The sequence below is a fragment of the Pygocentrus nattereri genome, chromosome 3 (genome assembly GCF_015220715.1).
Source record: "Pygocentrus nattereri isolate fPygNat1 chromosome 3, fPygNat1.pri, whole genome shotgun sequence".
Taxonomy (NCBI): Eukaryota; Metazoa; Chordata; class Actinopteri; order Characiformes; family Serrasalmidae; genus Pygocentrus; species Pygocentrus nattereri.
Window position 1 is genome coordinate 7,811,264 of NC_051213.1, and position 6,342 is coordinate 7,817,605.

The window sequence follows — 6,342 nt, forward strand, 5'->3', positions numbered from 1 at the left end:
ACAAAATCATCATTTATTGCGCACTTTCTCTTGGGAGGTGTCCGTTCTAAACCATAAACCCTGAATTTACACTGTTTTTACACGATTTGTTAGGTTGTGTTTTTTTTTTAAAGATTTATTTTAAAGTGAAGTTAAAAGATTAAGATTCGTCATGATGTCTAATTAAAAAAAAAAGGTCCCATGTTTTCATGTCACTACAGGAGCGCAAAAGAGTCACATTTAGGGCAGGAAGTGAGGCTGCATCCCTGTCCCTCATGGCCACAGGGTGAGCGGTTAGATCCCACTGTGTCCGAAAGTCTGTGGAACGTTAAGAATTGTCGCTACTGAAACACGCGTTTCTGTTCAGCAGTGGTCTGATTGTTTTAGTAGTGAGAAAATGGAAGTCCCATCATTTACTGTAATAAAATGAGCATAAGATTTTAGTCTGAAGTCCAAGTCAAGGTCTTTGAATTTGAACCAGTATATAGTAAATGCTCCATATATGTGATTTGCAGTCCAGTTGCTGCAGATACCATTCTGCAGTTTTAAGGATGTAACGATGTGAATACGATGCGCTACTAGGGGCTTTCAGTGGTCAGAAATGTACACCACCTGCAACTGACTTCATTCTTTTTTTACTAATAAATATAGAAAAACTGAATATGAATCAGTTACACATGGAACATGATATATTTAAGAGAAGCCGTGGAGTGTCTAACAGTGTAGGTCCAATTGGCTGAGCCACGTTTGAAGCTGGTGTAAAGCACTGTTTATTAATTGCATCAGGAAATGTGAGGTGGATTTATACAGATGAGGCCTTTACTTATCACACACTGAGGAGAGAATCGTGATCCTCCCTCAACTTACAGTGTGTCCCAAAAATGCAGCCAGCCACAAAGTGATGCCTGTAAATCCTCCTAATTTTATCATGTGTGTATGTGAAGCAGTGGTGGACAGTATTGAAGTAAATGTAATTAGTTTCTGTACTTTAGTATTTTTGGTGTATCTGTACTGAAGTTTCTCCGTTCTGGGCGACTTTCTCCTTTCACTCCACTACATTTCAGAGTCTAATATCCGACTTTTTCCTCCTACATTTTGAGAAATCTGTGGTTCCTTTTGGTTTCTGTGTGTATAAAAACGTAACAGGTCAAAACGAAAGAAGCGCAAAGCCAGAGCACCAATCAGGGCCCAGCGGTCACTTTGTTTAGAGCTGGTTTTGACCTGTTGGTCATACCGACCCAGTGCAGCACGCGGTTCAACGTCAGCGCAGCAGCGTAAAACTTTGGGAGAGTCTGTTCAACATAAATGATGAACTAACCTAACTTTGTGTAAATAGAGCTCAATATAGAAATATGTCCACATATGCAGTCGAGACTGACGCGGCTTTTTTCTGAATTTCTACAAACACCATTTCATTTTATAGTAAATGAGTTTGGGCTGGTTTATGTTTATGAACAGACGCCTACAGATCAACATAGTAAAGGAGCTCATCTATGATCCTGAGTTTAAAGCCAGTTTTTATTCAACTTAAACTTGGAACTAAGTTGTAAATAAATCTGAAACTGAAACTTTGCTTGTGTGTAAAAAGTGATTTCAGAGCCACTCGGTTCTCCCTGATGGAAACTGTTTACCTTCAGTGTTTTGTGCTGATGATCATTTTAATAGACGTCAGCGTCACTAATTAATGACGTTCTATTAAAAGACTGGTTTACCAAGAGAGACGCTGGAGGACTTTCACCTGAAATGAGTTCATGAAGCCAGTCTGGTTATAAAAATGATAACAGGACATCAGAGCCAGAATTACTCTTTTAGTACTTTTACTTTATACTTAAGTACATTTGAAGGGAAATACTTTAGTACTTTTACTCAAGTGGAGGTCTAAAGGGAGGAACTTCTACTTTTACTGGAGTGATATTTTACCTTGGGTGTCTCTGCTTTAACTCCAGTACATGGTTTGTGTTCTTCGTCCACCGCTGACGTGAAGTGCTGGATTGCCTGTATTAAACACATTGTGTGATTCATTAGACGTCATCTTACTTGACAATTATAACCAACTTAACACACAAAGTATTTATCTGAATTATTTCACACTTATTTTATTTAGCAGTTCATCGTTCACTCTTCATTGTTTTCTGTTTTATTTTGTTTGTTGTTTCATTTTTATTTCGCTTAGTGACATTTAACCACCAGTATTTACATATTATAAAAGTACAATATTTGAGCTAATGAGCTAATGTCAACCCCAAGCTAGCGTACTAGTCACAATAGAACAGTACACTCTAAAAAGATGGTTCTTCAAAGGTTTTTAGGAAAGATGTATGTAGAACCATGGACTCGCACACCCTGTACAAGACCGAAGAGCTCTTTGCCTTATTAAATGGTTCTTCAGAGCGATTGGTGAATGCTTTGTGTTTTTTGAAAAGGGTTCCACTGTTGTTCCAAGTCAAAGAACCCTTTTTTTGGTACTATATAGATATATAGAACCCTATTGCTAACAGTATATGTAACATCATGCCCTGTCCTGCTCTGTCTTTCTTTGTTTGTCTGCTTTTTCGTTGTTGATCTTCCGTGGTGTCTCTTGTTCAATGTGCTTTTGTTTACATCTGCCATGTGTTTTTGTTGTTTAGGTCTGTCTCCTCCCAAGTCATCTGTCCCACCTGTGTGTAGTCTGCAGCCCCGCCCCCTCGTGAGCCTCAGGTGTTTCTGGTGTGTTCTTTGTTTATTTATTCCCCTTTGTTTGGTCTGGTTCTCGCTGTGTGTTGTTTGTATTGTGTTTTAATGGTTCTGAGCTCCAGTGGTTGTTTCTATGTATTTAGTTCTACATTCTTTGCTTTTGGTGCTTCTTTTCCTTTCATTAGTACTTTCCTTGTTTTTGCTTTTCTTTTGTTTTGTTTCTGGTTCTTTTATTGCTGCTTTCTCCATGGACAGCAATGAAACTGCAAGCTTGCATTTGCATCCTGCCTTCTCGTCTCATTCGGCTTCCAACACGTTACGCAGCACAATATGATGCTGCAGTACAGTTTGATTTATATGATATTTTGTCGTCTAGCCAACCAGCCAGCAACATCGCCAATGCCATGATTTTTTCTTTTGATGAACATTTTTGTGTTGAGGTTTTCAGACTGACCAGTATAAGTATATGCTCTTCTCCTCTGACAGTCACTATACGTTGAGTCACGTGATGTGTTTTTAATTGACTGCGCTTTAGAGTTCAGCAGTCAGTCACTGGAATTGCGTCTTCACCCTCCATCTGTGACACTTTAAGCCAAACGTAACTCGCATATCACGTTCACCAGCATCTCAGTGGATCGGTCAGCGTGAATCGGTCGGCTTTCACTGCCACGTTTGTCCTCGTCAGACTGACGCACTCTCTCATTCAGGGCACTATTCTGTTGCCAGGATGCTGCTTTCGACATCTCGGCAACTGCATTTCCAGTTTTGGTAAATGATTTATGGACCGTAATAATATCTCCATTTCGCTGTAGCCAAGCCCTTATTACCTCACTAAACTAATGTGTTGGGTAATCTCTTAAACAGGCAAAGAAAGAGACAGATTATGAGAATTAATCCAGTTCTGAAACCAAAATCTGATCAGATGACTTGGAAAACCCAGCAGGCCTCAGATCTTCTACTCTCCAAGGTGGTCATTGTTCACTAGCGAGGCAGAAATGGTTCTCCTCTACCAAAACACCCTGTGGCTGTGATTCCAGAAGCCTTTACCACTGCTGTTCTTCAGTTTCTACAGGGGCTGATTTGAATGGACATTATTATCGTCATTATCCAGGAGTCCGGCGTGTGGGCTGAAGACTCGGAGTGGCGGCTCTCTCTCTCTCTCGCTGAAGCCACTTCACCCTCAATGGGATAATTGTATTAAAAGCATCATCCCAGATCTGATACACGCAACACAAAGGCACCAGAACTTTCCATCCAAGTGTGGAGACGGCAGCTATCCCTGGTAAGAGTAATCATTTAATCGGTTAATCCTCAGAGGACTTTAGTGTGATGGTGAAAGGTTGTTGTTATCATCTGACGTTAACGTTCTTGTGGTATGTTCGTTAAGGAGCGTATAAGACGTTTAGCATTGCAGTACAGTAACACTTGGTCCACTTGTCCATGCATTTGTGCTGCTCTTCCACTTTGTGGTTTGCGTTAGGGGGGGGGGGGTCTGTTCTGCATTGTTGATTCTAATCAGTTGTTTTCTATTGAATAACTCTAGCCAGAGGTTGATATTGTGGCTGAAGGCGTGTTTTGAAAGCCCCAGTGGGCTGTGATGCCAATTTAAAGAATAGCTTGGCCACAGATTTACAGTCCTGTGCAAAAGTCTTATTTAATTTCCACTTAAAACAGCCAAGAAGCACAATTTATTCATTTTTCACAACATGTATATCTAAAAAGATTAGATATAAGCTAAACTACTTGCATAAGGAAGGTGAAAATAAGTGGGGGGAAAAAGCTCATTTCAGACACGGAGTTAAAAAAAATGATTAAAAGCTACAGAGAACCTGGGCCTCCTAACAACCACCTGGAAGACCTGGTAGACACCAAAACTGCCCCATCAGATAAACAGCACTTAAAGCTTTGATCTCTGAGAGAGAGGAGGAAATCAAGCTGCTTCAGATCTGAAAACATCCACAGGTGTTTCTGTCCATCCTTCCACTGTGAGAAGACCACTCAGCGCTGTGGGTCTGAAAGGACGTGTAGCTGATCAAGGAGAACCTCACTGAGAAAAGGAGACAGACACATCAAACAAAGAAGCTGAACGATGGACTGACCGCCCCAGAGTCCAGACCTCACCACTGAATGGGTTTGGTTACTTCAGAAAACGATCAACCAGCTTCTAAGCCTGAACTTTGGAGGCGTGTCTGCAGATTTCAGTGAAGGTGAGTCTCCTGAACAGAACAGAAGCTGTAATAAAGGTAAAAAGTGACACAGTAAATAAATCTATTATATTCAGGTCTTGATCCTGTGTAACTTCGTCTCTTTCTGATGCTGAAATATTAATAACTTGCACTTAATGGCCTTTTTGAGTGGAAATTGAATTACTAAAGTCACAAACATCTGTTTAAGATTACAAGTTGATATGGTTTGAGGTGCATGACTGCATAGCCGTGTAGTTGGCATAGTGCTAATTGGTAGGGTATAAGCTTCCATTACTGAGCTACATTAGCCTCGTAGCTCTGCTGCGAAACTGAAGCAAACTTCACACACCAGGCATGTCTTGGGTGCCTGACTACAGTTGGGAAAATTGCCTCGAGGAAATAAGTGTTGATCTGGTTCGTCACTGAACAGTTTCTCTAAACATCCTCAGCGCACAGTGGATGAAGTGGACGTGGTGACTCACTGCTCCTAGTCCAGTGCTCGTGTCAGACTGCAGGCTGTTTGTTCTCACTGTTCTTACTGAGGGCTTTGTCGTCACTAAAAAACGTCAAACTGGAAACAAGTTTCACTTACAGATGCCGAGAAACTGCCTTCCATCCACCTTCAGTTCAGATTACTAGAATGATGCCCGTCTGAGCCAATAATGAGAAAATCCGTGAAAGCGAATGTCTTTGGAGCTTGACCTCCAGGGGTTAATGATGTAAATTGAAAATCATTGAAATGGCTATGGGTGGGGTACAGAACGGCGGTGGGGGGGGTGATTTGTTTAAAGACTGTTGGCTTATTGCTGTCCTAATCTACTCTTGATGGAGAAGGACACCAGGACACCAGTGACCTCCCTGGGGAGCCTCTCTAGCGGTGAGATGCATTGCACTGGAACAGTTATTATCTTTCCCAGTCCATCATCTGTGGACTGGAATAACTAATCATATGTTCACAGTTTTTTTTTTTTTTTTTTTTTTTTAAATAAACAAGGTCCAAATTAGCGTTCTCACAGTACTGTGCAAATGTCAGAGACCACCTTTCAATTCCATCAGAAAACGCTCTTAAGGGAAGGTTACATCATTTTTTTTCAGCATCAAGAAGAGCAGGAACCATATTTAACCCTCTACTGCACATATTATGAGAGCAATTTAAAAATCAGTCCACTTTTCTTGCATAAAATGGTCCTTGATTTATTTTTTCGGACCTGATTATTAAGTTCAAAAGCAGAAAATATTGTCAACAGCTGAAAGATATGATATATAGACGTGTTCTCTGAAGTGGTGAGACCTGGCTTGTGACTGGCTAGATCCAGTCCAACAAACATATTTCTGCAAATTCTCATGACAAAAAAGTGCTACAGGATGTTAGAGGTTTAAATGTGTCCACGAAGAGACAGAATGGCCACATGCATTTATTGACTTACTCAAACTCTTCCCTTTATTGTTTATCCTATCGTCTTTAAATGTGTGTAACGCTATTGTAAAGTGAGGAAAATGAGTT

At 40.6% G+C, this 6,342-nt stretch overlaps 1 protein-coding gene across 2 annotated transcripts in view; it reads left to right on the forward strand.

Annotated features, from left to right (window-relative positions):
- The first annotated feature begins 3,826 nt into the window (after window positions 1-3,826).
- The window catches only part of myo3a (myosin IIIA), a 169,642-nt gene continuing 167,126 nt past the window's right edge, over window positions 3,827-6,342 (forward strand). Inside the window, exon 1 of one of the 2 annotated variants that reach the window (XM_037536677.1) lies at window positions 3,827-3,934. The gene's annotated coding sequence lies outside the window, so the exon portion shown is untranslated. The remainder of the gene's footprint in view (window positions 3,935-6,342) is intronic. The other variant, XM_037536673.1, reaches the window with a different exon arrangement.